Below are 18,223 nucleotides of genomic sequence, written 5' to 3' on the forward strand. Positions count from 1 at the left end.
TTATAATTAACGTCTAAAACTGCTGCAGTACGATTTCTAAGAGCTTATTTGTGCCCTATGATTGTGCTTGTGGTGTGCAGCAAATGCATGGGACACTGCTTTCCTGCAGTAAACGTCCTCCGTGCAGTGCACAATGAACCTACTACACGCTGTCCGCTTGAAGTTTATGACAATTGTTCCTGCTCTACGTACCTGAAAAAAAGAAATATAATTTATTTTGTTCTATAGAACAGCATATTAAATAAAGAAGCTGCAAAACGCAGTATAGAGCTGGATGAAATGAATGGTGCAGTCAGTGGATAATTAACTGACAAAAAGAACTCGTGAAATGACCTTTAGGTCGATAGGGAAAAAACTTGTCCTGCACAGGAAGCCGGTAGCTCCTCGCGCAAGTGACGTATAAGCGGTAGGAGAGTTTTGTGTGCCTAGAAGAAAAAGAAGAATAAGACGATGCTGCTGCTGATGATGACGATATCATCAGTCGTAATGGCCCATATTCACGGTAAGGGATTGACCTGGATGAATTGGAGATACAAAAAACTGTACGCCAAAACGCACAAGCTGCATTTGCGTTCTTTGTACTGGATCTTATCCAAGGCAACTTTTTTTTCTCAAATTCGCAGATGAAAAGAAATTTTTTTCTAACTTTTTTTCCGGGGAACTATCGGAACTTGGTATTTTATTCAGCATTAGTTTGTTTCTAGATGTGGGAACATTTTGGTTGAACATGGTGATCTGAGCATTTTGACTGTTTCGGTAATCTGCCATTTGCTGGCGCCATAGCAGAAGGGCTAGAGGAAGACGAATTGCACGAGGAAGGCAGCGGCTTCCGCTTGCTGCCACGCGCAGCAGAACCCTGCCCGGCATCATCTGGAACGCTCGGCCGGGCGTTTACCGCGCCCCTCTTCCCCGGCGTCCCGCGTCGGCTGGCCAAGAGATTCGCCAGTCCCCGATATGCATCAACGAGGAAGCGGCCGGGCGTGACTGAGGAGCCTAGAGCTCGCCGCAAAGACCTCCAGCGGCAACGGCTGTCACCAATTGGGAGGCCCCTCTGAGACGCTCTCGTGTAAGAGGCTTTCTGGGCATTGCGGAGCAGTCATCGGGACTTGACTGGCCTAGGCTTCGACCAGACAGACCGCTTGGAGCCTACTTCATCGGTAGAGGCTGACCTGCCGGCAGCATGGACAGCAACGCCCGCGAAAGTTCACAGAAAGCCGAGAAGCGGAGTCGGAACCCGGCGTCAAGCGAAATCAGGGAGCCCAAGCAAAGGCGAGCACGCAATGCGGCCAAGTCTGCCCCCGCCGGATTCGACTCGCCGGCTGATGCAGGAAAGATATCCGTTGACATGCCTACACTGGGTCGACCGAAAAAAACTACCAAGGAAGCAACTGCTGAGTCTAAACGCAGGTCACCCCGTTTGACGAAAAAGGCAGCGGTCTCACCAGACAATTCAGAGCCGTCGCCCCCTGAAGGGAAGGCCAACGCCGTGCGTCGAAAGGCGCATTCTCGAAGCACCTCTTCAGGTGCCTCCTCGGCTACTACCGTCAAGAGTGGCCGGCGAAGTGGCAGCCGCCGTCGGCTACGCAGCATGTCTCGGGAACCTGCTGGAGCCAGGAGACACTCGGCGAGAAGTCACAAAAGATCGCGAAGCAGCGGTGGCAGTAGGAGGCGTTCCCGTTCTCATCGCCGATCGGGATCCAGTTTATCTCGCGGCAGTCGGGCAGAAAAGCGGTCTGGGAAGAGGCTCCGCAGGTCCCATTCTCGATCCTCAAGGCGCTCCGGCGGGCGGAAGCACGGAGCAAACCGCCGTCACCATTCCACCAGTGCGTCCTCTCAAAGCAGCGCTCCGAAGAAGGGGAGGAAGAAACGGGGACGTTCCAACTCTCATGCCAGCAGCCGGGGAAAGCGTAAAGCTACAAAGAAGTAACTAACCAAAGGCGCAATGAAAAATTGAGGCCGAGCGATTCTAGCTTATCGGCAGTAACTTGGTTGAGGAAGCCATGCGTATACAAAATCTAAAGATCTATTCGGCACATCGGATATTCGGCCAAAAGCTTAAAATTGTTTTTGAAAGCAGTGAAATGCAATTAAAATCTATTCACCTGCTTTGACTTGTTTGTTTTCTTGCGTGAGTATAATATACATTTCGATCATTCATTTCATTTCAAGATGAGCATCACCAACCCGTTCATTTTTCTCGTACAGTTGAGCAAACCCTACGGGAAGTCATTTCGAAGTAACAATGTCTGCTTACTTTTGCTGCCGTGCCCACAGCCAGTTTGTGAAATGTTATCGATTGTTGTCTCGCTTAGGCATTTTCTTAAGCTGAGCGGTGATGTAGAGGCGAATCCGGGCCCCAATGATAGACAGATTGCAGAACAACTGAAGTTAATTGCGGATTACATTCAGGAAATTAAGAAAGGAAAAGTTCTAACCAATCATAAACTGAACGCAATAGAAAAGAAGCTTGAAAAAATAAGCGGGCTCGAAAAACAAGTGACAGAATGCACCAAGAGAGTCGCTGAGTTAGAGCGTAACCTTGCTATCATGGCGAATAAGGTCGACGATCTTGAGAACCGAAGCCGACGCTCTAATCTAATCATTTACGGTGTTGAGGAAGAGCAGAGCGAATCCACCGACCGCTTGCACGATACCGTCACGAAAACTGTATTTGAGGACATTCTTGATGTTTCAACGGTAGGTTTCGAACGAATTCATCGCTTGGGAAGACTATCAAAGACAATGACACTAAACCTAGGCCGATAATCTTGAAACTTCTTAACTACAGAGAGAAAATTAACATTCTTAAGCAATGCACCATGCTAAAGGGATCTGGGTACTCAATCGGTGAAGATTTCTCACTTACTGTTAGGAATATCAGGAAAAAATTATGGGATCGAACTAAAGAACACCGCGACCGAAAAGAAAAAGTCTCTCTAGTATATGACAAAGTAAAAATTAAAGATACGCTATTCGCGTGGGACAATGACCTCAATGACATTGTTGAAATTAAAGCAAAAAACGAAAACAATGAGAGAGAGAGAGAGAGAGAAAAAACGTTTAATGAGCATATAATCAGTAAATATTTGCAGGAGCTGGGTGGTCGGTGCCCCTAGTCCAGGGCTCCGCTGGCAGCAGCTGACTTGCGGACTAGCTGGATAATCCAGGCTTGCTGGTCCAGGTTGTCGCTGGTCAGGGCCGCCTCCCACTGCTCGTGTGTCGGGCATGGCACTATTAACGTTGGGTCAGGTTTGTCCTGGCATTCCCAAGAGATGTGAAAGAGTGTCGGGCTTGCACCGCACCAAGGACAGTAACTCGTGTATTTTGTTGGGCTTATCTTATTTAAAATTTGAAGATTAGGGAATGTGTTTGTTTGTATTTTTCTCCAGTCTATAGCGTCCGAGGAAGGAAGGTGTTTGTGTGGTGGTGAGAAAATTCTTCTTTCTAACCGTGGGTGTTCCAGCCTGTCGCCGTAGGGTCCTAGGAGAGGGGTGAGGTAGGGATTGTTGAAATTAAGGCAAAAAACGAAGACGAAAACAAGCCTGGAAAACGAATAACCAAGAGCCAATGCTCTTGACTGTTCTCATTGTGAACGCGCGAAGTATTATTAATAAAGCGCATGAACTCGAAGCAATCCTACTGGCTTTCAATGCCGACATCGTTGCAGTTACCGAGACATGGTTGCACAGCAATATTTTCGAGCAAGAAATCGCGCCGCCGGGCTACACAACATTGAGAAAAGACAGAGAATCAAGGGGTGTGGGCGTTGCCTTGCTTATTAAAAGTGAAATAAAATACTCAGTCATGCCAGACGTGCTGGAAGTAGAAGCGGTCTGGTGCTAGATCTATTTGGCAGATGGTGTTGCAGATGTTGGCGTTGTGTATCGGCCGCCAAGTGCAGAAAAAACCTACTTAGACCCTTTGTTTGATTAAATGCTAAACCGAATGTCCTGCCGCAGGATACTTATGGCAGGAGACTAACTTTCCCGAATTTGACAGGAGCTCTTTGTGTGCGGGAACGGCGGCAGGCTGCATAATAGCTGACTTCCTATTCACATTTAATTTAGCTCAGCTAGTTGCCACACCCACTCGTATTCGGGTGGCATCAAGTACAATTCTGGACCTAATATTTGTGACCGACCACTTCCTGCGAGGTACTGTCGACATCCGTACACAGGAAGGCCTTTCTAACCATGAAATGGTGATCTGCACTTTACACGTGCCAAACCTCATTCGTTCTCAGCGTTCATTGAAAAGAGTACATTCTTTCAACAGAGCAAATGACGCAGCCATAATTGCATGCCTTGCACACGAATACCCAAACTTTTATGATCTTTGCACAAATGAGCGAAATAGCATTAATGAAGTATGGATGCAATTCAAGGCCCACATTGTACGTTGCATTGACTGTTTTTTACCGTCAAAAGTAAAAACCACCTGGAAAAAGAATCCCTGGATCACGCGTGACATAATACGCGTAAAACGCAAAATTAAAAGGCTACACAAATCTAACAAGTCGCGACCTGTCCCAGCCTACTCATCCCAGATAAGTGCTTTAACAAGGTTTCTAAAGAACAAAATTTGTTGCGCTAAAGAACTCTTTTGCAGCACCCACTTTGAATAACTTCATCAAAAGCATTGCGCACAAATTTTGGCAGTATATTAATGACCATAGTCACCCTTCTCCAGCACTTGAGTCTCAGCAGCAGATCAGAGAAAAAGCAGACTCATTCAACCGATACTTCCAATCTATTTTTACACCAGACAATTTTCATCTTGATGAAAGCAGGCTGCGCCCTACTAGCCATGAAAAACTGTCAGGCATGCCTATTATATCTGAGGCTGGACTGTTATCGCTGTTGATAAACTTAGATGAGAAGATAAGCAATGGACCGGACGGAATCCCGAACTGTTTTTTGAGACGGTGCGCTGAGCCTGTCAGTAAGTTTCTTTTCCTTATATTTTCAAAGTCGCTCCGTGAAGGCCGCCTACCATCGGAATGGAAGATTGATAAGGTAATCCCCGTGCACAAATCTGGTAACTTATCCACGCCGGCTAACTTTCGTCCTATTTTCCATACCTGTACTTGTTGTAAATTACTAGCAAACATCATTTTAAAATATATTACTAAGTTCATAGAAGAACATAACCTACTCAGTTCAAATCATCCTGGTTTCCGATCCGGGCTCTCTACAGTAACGCAGCTCATTAAGACTGTTCATGACTTAACGCTCGACATAAAAAACCAATCCCAAATTGGTATAATATCTTTAGATTTTTAAAAAGCCCTTGATCGCGTGTCGCATACTAAGTTGTTATATAAACTAAAGAATGTATTTGGAGATGGACCGATTATTTGTTGGATTAAAGATTACCTTACAGATCGTTATCAGTTTGTGCAACTAGATAATTGCACTTCAGACACCGTTCCCGTTCTCTCCGGGGTCCCCCAAGGCTCAGTGCTTGCTCCGCTTTTATTTTAGCTGTTTATCAGTGACATCACAGAGGATATAAGTTGTAATGTTCGCCTATTCGAGGATTACTGCGTGATTTACATTGAAGTAAAGAGCTATGAGGACCAAGTAAATCTGAGCAATGCCTTTAACCGCATCGCGCAGTGGTGCCTGAAATGGCAAATTGTTATCAATACAGAGAAAACAGTGAGCATGACAATTACCAAGAAGAAGACACCTTTAAGTTTTGAATATTGCCTTAACGGCGTTGCACTACTTAAAGTTAGGAATATCGGTACCTAGGCGTATCAGTCACGTCGGGCTGGTCATCGCATGTTCATAATGTCGCTAAAAAAGCTACAAACAAATTATTCTTTTTGAAACGCGTGCTGCGTCATTCTACACCGTCCATAAAGCAACTCGCATATATCACGCTTATCCGTCCTGTACTTGGATACGCCAACATAGTGTGGTTTTCGTACGTGAAAAACGATGTAGCTATGCGTCCAGCGGAAGGCTGTTCGATTTATATTTAACAGTTATCGCCGCACTGACTCGCCTAGTGAATTATTACGTCGCGCTTGCCTCCCCACACTCTCTGATAGAGCAAAGGTGCACCGTCTGAACTTTTATTCCTACTACTCCAATATACGTTTAAGATGGCCCCCTAAGCCTTCATCCAAGTCAATCATTCAAGAAACACTCGTCATAAACACGCTCTCACGCTTCAGGAATTCTCATGTTCCAACAACACGTTCTTTTATTCCTTTTTTTGCACTCGAAGTGCGCCAGTGGAACACGCTTGATCCAGAAATAACACAACAGAATTCTACCGAATTCTACCCTCCCCCCCCCCCCCCAGGATTGTCATCGAAATTTCAAACTGAGTACCACGGCCCCTATCGCATCGTTCAGCAAACCTCCCCTGTAAATCATATCGTGTAGCGACTCCCTCCCTCTTCGGACATGCGTCATCGCGGCAGCGAAACCGTGCACATGAGCCGCCTCAAAACGTACTACGACCTGCTCGTCTTGCCCTCGCCATAGGTCGCCAGGGTGGCTCCTCTTCGCTCCCGGGGAAATTGTAGCGAACGAAGAGCGGATATCACGAATAGGAGGAAGAGAACGACGAAGTGCCGCTGTGCCGCTCGAGCTCGTGGGTTTGTGCCTAGACGGACTGTGTTCTTGTACTGTCCGCCTTGCAGCTTACAGAGGGCTATAGAGGCGAATGTTCGCCCACGCTAGGGCAGGTAATAAATTCGAGGCCGGACAGGGCGGGCAGGCGGGAAAAGTCCCACGAGGCCGTCGCCTCGCCGGCGACTGCGGAGTCGCGCGAGGATGCGTCCGCTCGCACCGAGTTCCTGATGCCGAAAAGACGACTTTGCCCGCGTGCGCAGTGACAAGATCAGGGGTGGCGCTTGTGCTACCGCGATGCTGGCGCCATCTCTCGATAGTTAATCTTAACCACTGTAGGGCTCGTGGCGCGCCGCGCTTTCGAAGGCCGCGCCACTTCCCAATGCTCCCTGCGCGCGTGCCTGTTTCCCTCTCCCCGCTCGCGCGGGGATAACCGGTCCCGCGCGAGGGGGCTATAAAAGAAGGCACGCGCCGCCGCCTCGGCCTCTTCTTGGTCCCTGGCGCTTCCTGGTCCCTGGCTCGTCGCTCCCGGCTCTCCACGGAAACGACCCGCAGCCACCCGGACGACAAGATCCCTGTGAGATTAAATATGTTTGTTATACGGCCCACTGTGTGTTTGTCGTGCGCATCCCTCGGGCAGAGGAATCGCCCACAACTGGCGCCCAACGTGGGGCTGAATTAGCACCCATGTGGACGATTGCGCCACTTCCCAATGCTCCCTGCGCGCGTGCCTGTTTCCCTCTCCCCGCTCGCGCGGGGATAACCGGTCCCGCGCGAGGGGGCTATAAAAGAAGGCACGCGCCGCCGCCTCGGCCTCTTCTTGGTCCCTGGCGCTTCCTGGTCCCTGGCTCGTCGCTCCCGGCTCTCCACGGAAACGACCCGCAGCCACCCGGACGACAAGATCCCTGTGAGATTAAATATGTTTGTTATACGGCCCACTGTGTGTTTGTCGTGCGCATCCCTCGGGCAGAGGAATCGCCCACACCACCAATGTTGGCGCCATTCCGCGATAGCTAGAGTAACTACCGAACGCGGGGGAAAGCCGAACTTAAAGGGGACGATGGGCGACTATGCCCCACAATATAAATATATATAAGCACCACTCACTTACGCTCAAGTAACCGCTGGAACGCGCGGCCCGCTTCCAACATCGTCGTACCAGAACGGCCCTACATTTTATGCTCCACCTCGTTTCATGGCCCCTCAGTCTCCGATCCCTCGACCGCGACGCCGCATTACGAACCCATGGCGAACCGCTGACAATCGCCCAATTTGCTATGCTTGCGGGCTCCCGGGTCACGTCGCTCGCCTTTGCCGTCAGCGCCCGCTTCATCCTGAGAACACAGTCCGTCAGTACCACTACGATCCCGAGCCGCCCTTGAGCAACGTCTCTTCTGGATCGTCTCCACCTCGGGCTCAGTACTCGACACGCCGTTCGCCTTCGCCTCGCCGACGTTCCATTTCGCCAATGGTCCGGCGACAGGGCCCTACGCAAGGGGAAAACTGAATGCCGCAGTTCCGGAGGCAAGAACTGCGCGTTTGACGAACTCGTTAAGTCCTCCGCCTTCTCCCGCCAACGTCATTGAAGTGTTCGTAGAAGGTTTTCCCGTTCTTGTGCTGGTGAATACAGGTGCTGCCGTTTCCGTAATTAGTGATGCCCTTCGCCGCAAAATTCGCAAGGCCACGACGCCGCTTTCTGCCTTTTCGCTTCGTACGGCCAGTTCAGAGCGTATCACCCCTGTGGCAGCGTGCACGGTACGAGTTTGCATCAAAGACATTACGTATCTCGTCGAGATGGTGGTGCTTTACGACTGCTCCCACGACATCATCCTCGGCTACGACTTTCTGTCAACTCACAGTGCTGTGATTGATTGTGCCCGTGCTGAAGTTGAGCTTTCCCCTGTGTGTAATGTTTCCCTGTGTGACCCGCCTGTGCGCCCTGCTAAACTCCTTGTAGCTGCAGACACCGACATTCCTCCCTTTTCTTCTGTTCTCGTTCCCCTTATTTCGACATCTGCCCTCCCTAGTCCTGTTCTCTTTACGCCCAAACTCGCCTCCGCCCACCATAACCGCCTCCTTCTTCCTTTCGCCGTTCTAACAATTTCTGATGGCAGCTGTGTCATCTATGCTTCCAACCCTTTTCCCTGCCCAACGGCTGTTCTTCGCGGGGAGTGCCTCGGCTACATTGAAGAGCTGGACCCTGATCGCATTTACATGTTCTCCGAACCTGAAGTTTTTCCTCAAGTCGCTGCCTTGACGTCTTGTGCTGCTACGAGTGATGAGCTTCCTGTCGACGCCCTTCATCGAGCTATCGCGACCGACCTTCCGTCCGCCCAACGGGACCAAATAGTCGCCCTCCTTCAGCGCTTCAGTGCATCTTTTGACGTGTCCCAGCCTTCCTTGGGCCGCGCCTTGACCGTTTCTCATGCAATCGACACTGGTCCTCATGCTCCCCTGCGACAGCGACCATATCGCGTGTCGCCCACTGAGCGCCGCGTCATTCGTGACAATGTCGCCGATATGCTTCAACGGGGCATCATACGACCATCTCATAGCCCTTGGGCCTCCCCCGTAGTGTTGGTGACGAAGAAAGATGGCACAATCCGCTTCTGTGTGGACTACCGGCGTCTGAATAAGATAACCCGCAAAGATGTTTACCCAGCACCTCCACCAAGTGTAAGGTGTTTATAGGAGCACCAAGACCGCAAGAAACGTCCGCAAACCAAAGCGACGGTGGTAGCGTTCTAATCAACAGGGCAGTGCCAACAAGGCTCCGGCTCCACTTCGTCTACCTCTTCGGGTTGGCGCGCGAGCTGATGGCGATCGGGATTACTACACTTTTTTTGCTGCAGTAGAAATGCAAGCAACACCATTTTAAAAATGTGCATAGCGAGAAGTCAACTTTCCGAGCTATAAAATGCTGATATTTCATTTACATATTTCAAAATGCATTGCCAGTAAAAAAAAAAAAATAAAAATAAACGGGCTCAATGTTTCATTTCAAAGGGACTCAACGTTTCAAGCTGCAACGTTGTAGCTGACGGGCCAGCAAAGCGAGACTCGCAAGCAGCGTCGACGGGGCGAATTTGGCAGCGTTTTATCCAGTCCCGGATGTGGGCGCTGTAAACGCGGCGCTTATTTCCGATCCAGCGGGAACGCAAAGCTCTGCTGTGGACAGCGCATAAGGCGTGAAACTGGTAGCATTTTACCCAGTGGCAAATGCGAGCGCTCTAATCGTGGAGCATTCTGGCGCATGGAGGGCTCTGTCACGTGGTATCTTTCAAAGTTCGCAGGCTTTCTTTGTTGCTTAATAAAAAAGGCTACGGTAAGGATACCTCGTGGGAACACCGAGGTGTCAACATTTTATTGATTCCGAACAACTTTCCTAATTTCACCTTTTAAATCTACGTTTAAAAAGTTATTTGCTTTATTACGACCACTTATACACGCAGGCTGGGAGAAAAAAACTGGCGATGGCTTAGCTCAGCTAGACCAGAATATACAGCGAGAGCTACCGCTCGGCGACATCATTGAAGACTAGTAAACCGTGCAGAATCGGCGGGTACCAATACTCGTGGCTAAGGCCGTAGAGGGAAATTCGTTGTTTAGCAAGGCAACCCTCATACGAAGCGCAAACATTAGCTGTTTGGGGCGTTTCGGCAGACCACTCGGGGAAAGCTCGCTCCAAGGTTGGATACATAGATGCACTCACCGTTGTCACGTTCCGCCGGTGCCACAGCCTTTCGCGCACGGAACACACAGAGCCAAACTCTATTTACTAAATCAGATTCAAGCGTTATGATTGCCGACGCGCTGGCCGCCAGCCGAATGACGTGTTCAGTCATCCGGCGCGTCTTCTTCGCGTATTGTGATTATTCACAACGCTTTTCTCTAGTTCCTGTAGAGGGTTCGGCATCCCTGTCGCTCCGCATTTTGACGTCGCCGCTGAACAGATATTCTGACAGCTCTTCAGGGGCCTTAGACACACGCTTAGTTCTTCCAGTTTCATTCTTGCACAGACGAACCTATTCACGCCAAACTAAGATCTCGGAGTCGTCCGAAGCAGCTTCTGGCAGCAAGCGAAGATTGCCGCGTATTACACGCGCTCATCGTTACCTTCTTCACCCATGCACCACCCGCCAGCTGGTTGTCTTGGTAACGGCGCGTGCGCAGGTGTATAATGTAGCTCTCGCTACAGAAATTCCATTAGGTAATTTACATGACTCCTGACAACACTCGCTTGATTCCAGTTGGAAAGAGTGCTTGGGTTTATTAAAAAAGAAATTGGGCCATCCTAACTGGGCCACCCTGTCTATTAGCACTCGCTCGCTAGTAATAATAGCGCGCTTCTGTGGAGGCAACAGCTCTCATATATTCAAATAGCAGCGACTGCGACCACGTTAACTGAATTTCACGTCATATCGATCACCACGGAGCACTCTCCGACTCGGGATGATCGAAACGGGCGTTGTTGCTGCGGGCACTTTAAGTTACGAGCATTTCATTAAGAAGCAGGCTGTGACTGTAAAGTGTATAATTATCAACACGTCATTGTGTGGAGATGCATCCCCGACGTCGCGCCATCTCTGATTAAAATATTTTCATGGGGGTTCAACTAATCAAACGAAACCTAAGATTAAATAATGGATTCAGTGGCAGTGAAAGAGGATCCTTGGGTGTCCAGAAATAACCGCCGAACCGCCATCAACAAAGTTTTGATTTTGTAACACATGCCAGTCGATTTTTACTTGGCTGCTTCTTTAAGCATTTCTATAACTCGTGGCCGCACGAACGTGTTCGAAACATGCTCCCAGAAGTTCAGAGATACGAAATGTGTACAGAAAGGGCGCATCACCCTGCAAATGGACGCCCAAGGGTATCTCTTGGCTGTCTACGAGTTATCCGAAGTAATAAAGTAAATACTTTGTTATATCATCTGCTCTTTCCTCATATTTTTATTCCTCTTGCCTCGCGCAGATTGTATATGCCTTCGTGCCGCACCCCTCCGTGTTCAGGGCAATATGCGATTCCTCCCAGTGAAGGCGGCATTCATTCATTCTTGTTACATGTGTCCTTTCACATCCTGTTTGGGTCCGCCTTAGCCCTACCGCTATAGATTGTGATGAAGCGCCATTTCCCATTAAAATATTGCTGTGCAACCTTGCTATTGGGTATCTTACTGAGAAGGTTATGATATTTGCTCGATGTTATCCGTAAATGGATTGGATGTCTTGCGTGGGACTAAGTGAAACTTGAATACCTAGTCATCCGGTTTCATTCCTTGTCCATGCAGCCAACAAAGCGCTCAGGGCCGGAAGGGGCAGATAATTTCTGTGGTAGACGGCACAGCTAAGTATTATCACTGTAGCGCAGAGCACTAAAATTCAGCGCTTCTGTAATTGAATAAATGAAAGCTCAAAACTGTTTTCCGGCAATAACTCAGTGCTATGTGCGTTTTTATTGCATAATGAGTTGTGATCAGTGCATTTCCTATAGTCGCACAGCACCCGTCGATGAGGTCGTAGGCTATAGTTCAACCATTAAGCATGCAGGTTACAGGTTAGGTTTGGCTTTTCAGAGGGCCGGATTTACCATGCGGCTTTGGAAGTCTTGATACAGCTGCGTGGGAGGACTTACTGTTACATGAGGCCTCAGTACACAACTACGGGATATCCTTTTATAAAATTGTTTTCAAGTTGCATTTCGAGTAACAAAGAAAAACTGAATTGGATTGACCATCCGCGTATGCACGACATAAAACGAATCGAAAAAAGTAAAGCAGAATAACTGTGCGTCTTCTCAGCCGGTTCCGGCTTCTTTGTGACATTCATATTGGCGAAGTGCTTAACATGGGAGCTGTTGGTTGCAACACACGGCGAACGCGGCCTTCATACTAGAGCTGTTAGAAACGTTGAGGAACAACAGACCTTCTCCATGAATATTCTCCATAAAGCTCTCAGGGTAAAATATATGCTCCGATAATTTTTGATATCGTGGCTGTAGGTGTTCATACGCGGCAATTGGTGTTTTTATGATTCCGGGCTCCCCAACAGCAGTCAAGTAGATACCTGCAGTTGCGGGAAAAATGGTGTATTTCACCTTTAACTTCTTTTACCACATTAAATCTTCCGCATTTTCTCAGTGGGAACACAATATCGCAGTTTGTGCGCGATACTAAACAACATCTAACCCCAAATTAGTGCGCTGTCTCTTCCCACGGGAAATTTTGCGCTGCTTGAAGGTATCGTCGACATTGTAAAGATTTATCTAAATAGAGATACAATTTCAGCTATACCTTTCACAACAACTAAGCCCATCATTAGAGAAATTTCGTATACCGGAAACGTGCTACCGTAGACGTATACCGGTCTACCGGACCCCTCCTACACACGCGCAGTGGCCTCATCTTTTCCCCACCCCTCCCACTGCGCGTGACCGCGATCCGGCCGGTCCACGCTAGTACGTCTCCAGCATGCTAAATCTCTCTCTATTAATCCGCCCGCAAAACGTGATCTTTTTTTTTTTTTTTTTTTTTTTTTTGTCGACCACTGGTTGACAATGCTGCAGTAAGGAGTCCAGGAAGCTGTCGATGAACCATAGTCTGCTTCCCCAAACTACTGGCAGCCGATCAAAGTTTACTTCGGCACTGCCGGATTTTTCTTTTTTTTTGTGTGTGTATTTTGGGTGATGCGGGAAGTTTATGTAAATATTTTTGTATTCAAATCGTCTCAACGGATCGGCTCGGCCACTTCATAACATTAAATTTGCGTACCTATCACTTCCTCCAAAGCGTAGATGAGTACTTAAGGTCGTCGTGACGTTTGAACTCATATCCCAATCCCAGATCCTTGTGTACCTCCGGAATCGCAATCTTTTGAAAAATTACCTGGTAAACCTGTTTGCTGATTATGTCTTGAATCTGACAAAGGAAGCAAACTCCACAAAAGGAGAATTGATAACGAGGTTTACATGAACTGAATTTGGGGTAAAGTATGCAGGGAATCCTATATCATTTCGAGAACGTAAGATACCAATTCCACTTACAAAATCACTATTTTGCGAATGTCATCCATTCACAGCAGGTAATCATTTCATTATGTCATCTTAGAGTCCAAGTTCCTTTCACACGTGCCCAAGTATAAAGCTGCGCTCTTGTCCTTTGGCTAAGCACAAGCCACATTACGTTTCATAGTTCATGAGGCCACTTTACATTTCATACCACGGGAGTAGTACTCTATAGCCCAAATAAAATATTTATTTGGGTTGCATAGGCTATGGGTTAAGGGCGGGGGGCGGGGGGAAGGGGGGGGGGGGGAGGGTTGGTCAGGTCCTCATTCCGGGGCTCCACTGGCTGATGCCGCTGCCCGAGCCTCGCTAGCAAGGTCCTTTGTGCCGCAAGGTGGGAGAGGGCCTCCTCTCATTCCGTCCACGTTGGGTTTTCTTTACGAGGTATAGCTTGGTGTTCTTGGATAGCCCATACCATATCGTAAAGGTCTGCTTTCTGGCCCCAAAATGTGCATTCTGGTGAAAAAGTGCCCACACTACATTTGTGCAGTCTAACTGGGCTGTTGTCGGACAATGTTTGTAAAAACCTGAGATGACGCTCCTCTAATTTATTGAATTCTTTAGCCACGTGCTGGGAATGTTTGTCTTGCTAAGCGGACGTGTTGTAATATTTCGCGATATGCAGTGAGGGGTTGAGGGTGGTCATGTGAAGGGAGTGATGAGGTATGCCGGGAGAGGAATGCTTAGGTTGCGGCGTGTGCCGACTCGTTTTCCTCTACCCCTTGATGACCAGGTACCAGTATTAGCTCTTTGTCTGAGGCGTGGTGGCGTCGTAAATCTTCATAAATGTCGACAACAAAATTTCGAAAGTTCTCTCGGCTCGAATGAACAATTTCTTCTTCGGCAACTCACTTTCTCTGTCTGGTCTTTTCCAGTGAAAAAAGAAAAGAAATCTGCCCTGAATCTACATCGCTTCAAAGCTCGAAATTTGCCTGCTGCGTTACTCTGAAAATATTGAAAGCTGATGGTGTTTCATCTTAGAGTTGCGGCTGCGGATAATTTCCATTTTTTTAAGTCGAGGTGACTACGTCCACCCAGTTAATTATAAAAATGGGCAGTGATGTGTCAGTTGACAGTAATAGTGAGTTAGTAATTAGAAAAAAGAAAAAGTGAGCGCAATGGGAAGCACTCCGTGAAAAAAAAAAAGGATAAATAAACTGAAATGAGAAAATCATAACTCTCAAACAATGCCTATATGAAAAAACGTTCATTATAGCCCTAGAATATATTCGGAAATAGAAAATTACTAATTTATTTAAGATTATGAAAGTTACACGAAAAAATAGTATTTTTGTCGGCAACTCTATGTATTTTATCCCGCTCAATTGAAGATGTAAGGCGTACTCTGTCACTTTTCAGTGCACAAAAATTAGTGTAAGAATAAACGATACCGCCTACCCCCCCCCCCCCCCCCCTCCCCCCTCACAAACGCACACACCCTCCTCATCAGCTATAGCTCTCCAGCACTATCGGTGCAAAAAGATAGGGCCTTTCACTGTTTACTTATACAAAACCACTCACACTCACGTCCGCTCACGCTCTGCCCACTCAGATTTAATTAAATCCACTCACTCACACTTACAAGGGTGGTGAATGGATATGAGTGCCCTCATTAGTGAGTGCGCCGAAAGATGGCTACTGCACATACCAGTGCATGTTACGAAAAGAGATGCGCTGAGTCATTTGAATATTAGCTGAGAGAGTACATCTCTCGGCTGGGAAAAGTCGTTCTTTGCTCCGCATGCCTTTGGGTAAGGGATAACGCCGAGGCATGCACTCTAAATTATGTTAAAGTCGTTATTTTTAATATGCTGTGCAGACAAAATAATGAACTCTACACCTTTTAATGCGGCAAGCATGGCGACGCCGCACTTTACGCTGCGGTCAGGTTCACAGAACGCATCAAGTGAGAGGTCTTGGCGCATCGGAACATGTGCCGTTTCTCACAGCGTTCATGTCCATCCTATAAAAAACTCAGGTATGATCTGCTCATACCGATGCATCAGCGATCTTCATGAGCATGAATACAACAAAGCTCCCGATTTCCGTAGGACAACGAGGGGGAGAAGGGAGAACGCCATTTGAGCTCCGTGTTATTCTGGTCTCATGTGTACTACAGCCGCACAACAGCTTGGGACGCATTCTGTTATCCCGTGTTCCAACTTCCATCCGGGCTCTCGCTGACAAGGAAGACCAGTGTTTGCGCAATCGAAACCTCGGCATTCGCAGTGATATAGAGAGTTGGCTGCTACCACCTCTGGTGAACCAGTGGCATGGCACTCTACGTGTCGTTGGTCGTTCAGACCGGCTGTCTTGCTCGGCGCGAAGGCTTGGGTCTTGTCGGCAACATGCGCACGGTTACCGAGGCTCTTGCCGATCTGTTTCGCGGCTCGGTTGCATAAGGCATTTCGAAAAAATAGCGCGGCCGCTTAGTTATCGCTGATCGGCCGGCGAGTGTTTTCTGTCGTGGCCAGAGTTACGGGGGATGTCGCGCTGGCGACCCGGGGTGTATTGCCCCCGGCGGCACAGCTTCACTGTCGTCGCTTCCGACAAGCGATCCCCTCTCGCGCTCCCCTCTGACGTCACGACTAGCGCTGCCTCTTTTTATTTCATTCCCTCCCCCATTCCCTTCGAGCCATCGTTCCCCCTTGGATATTTTCTTCTTCATCCAGTGTTGGTTTATTTTGTTTGCGGTTCGTGACGTCGGCCGACTTGGAGCCGCACACCAGCTCGCGTGGCATGGGGCCCAGAAGGTCTTCATTGCTCGCGGAGGGTAAGACACGGCGAGGTTGCCACGCGTTACGCCAGGCTGGGTTTACACCCCTCGGGCGCAACGCACACCGCGGAGGGCACGCGAGCGGCAAATGGGGCAGCGGTGGCGTGTGGTGGTGAAATACATTTATTGGCTCAAAAGCGCATTCACAGGGAGGTATTATTGGACCAGCCCTTAAGAGGCCAGTCCTCACAAGCACTAGGCGGGGTCCTTAGTACGGGACTTCAGTGGCGTCGGCCGCTGCCGCAGTTTAGCTGCAACGTCCGACGCACCGGTGCAACGTTGCCTGCTGCCCCTGCAACTCGGATCTCGTTGAAAAGCAACCTCAGAGTCCGAGGAGTAACGGGAGGACGCGATGGCGCACTTGGCCCATTGTTTTTATTGCGCTTTCAGGAGCTCCTAAATTTTGGAGCACTTCCGGTGCTGCAATGAAAAAGCTTCTTTGTCTTTTTCTTTCAGTATCAGGCGACGCAAATTTCCCGTCGCGTGAAAGTTAGCAAATGTCGCACTCGCTAGCGCTACGGGGTTTGTCGATCGTTTGTTTCGGATACGCGTAGTGACAGAATCTGGCCGGGTCTTTTTAATTAGGCGCGACCCTCTCCTTTCTTTTCGGGAACTAATTGCCCGGAGCAAAATGGCGCCTCGGAAATGGGCCAAAGTGGCGCGAGACGATGGCTAGGTGATACGCTTTTCTTTACCTTACTCGCACGCATGTGATGGCTGTTCAGGCAAATAGCGTTTCGACTTTTTCCGTCGTGAACCTCTTTCCGCCGCGCCGAGGGCGAAAAATGCGGGCCTTCCTCCATGTATTGCGCCTTATACTGAAATTGTACCCCCAAGATTTGTCTCAGTATTTCTTCCTGTCATTTTAATTACGACGAAACTTAGCTCGCTCGGAGCCCCTGTCAGGCATTCGTTCAAGTACTTCCGCGTGCAGGAAAAAATGCTAATAGAAAAATATGTTGAGCGCGTGCCCGAAGAGCGGAACAACGGAAAAAATAAAAGCGAAGAATGACCCATGGCAATCTATATTGCGTGCTGCAGGGAGGAAGGGAAGTGAACAGAGGAGCGCGAATTGTTGTCGAGCCGTATACAGTGGTCGGCCGATGGCTCGCGGCAAGAGAAGCACACGTATATACGATGGATGCAAAGGCGGCCGGGTTCAACGGCCTTTGACTTTTTACGGCCCCTTGAGAATTTGGCGACGGTTAGATTTGCACACGCCCGAGATAAGCTGTCCTGCATTTGACACCAAGCATTAAAGTAGCTCGGTGTAAAGCGGAAGGTGATATTGGAGAGTTCGCAGCTCCGATACGCTTCGATCTGCGCTAGGTTATTTTGGAGTGCTCGCCTACAGGCTTCGTGTCTAACAAAGGAAGCGTCAGGTATTAACGGAGCAAGCAGATCTTCCGCTCGAGCAGTGGACATTTCATCGCGTTCCGTGAATACTTGAACGCGGTGCTCCTAATGAAAAGAACTGGGTCACATGAATGCTGAGATTGCTTGGGCGGCGCGGAGGGCTCGGAAACAAATCTTGCCAATGGAGTCCGGAAACCTATCCAAGGATTATGCAGCGCGCGGCGAGCGTTGAACCGCCAGTTCGAGATTTTATCACGCGTGGAGTAAATGAAGAAAAAACAAAACAAAATAAACATCAGTGTATAGAAAGACGAAGCATGTTCGGGCTTAAATCAATTACTCAAACTACTATGATACACTAAGATGCGTTCTCTCCTTGCTCCAGTCATGTGCATGGAAACTACCATAAACTTTCCTGTGCGAACTGCGAAGTTCATTA

At 48.6% G+C, this 18,223-nt stretch overlaps 1 pseudogene; it reads left to right on the forward strand.

Annotated features, from left to right (window-relative positions):
• Window positions 1-1,180: 1,180 nt before the first annotated feature.
• On the forward strand, window positions 1,181-11,627 carry LOC146205540 (uncharacterized; annotated as a pseudogene).
• Window positions 11,628-18,223: the final 6,596 nt, after the last annotated feature.

The sequence above is a fragment of the Amblyomma maculatum genome, chromosome 1 (genome assembly GCF_055883805.1).
Source record: "Amblyomma maculatum isolate TAMU_Amacu chromosome 1, ASM5588380v1, whole genome shotgun sequence".
NCBI classification, from domain to species: domain Eukaryota; kingdom Metazoa; phylum Arthropoda; class Arachnida; order Ixodida; family Ixodidae; genus Amblyomma; species Amblyomma maculatum.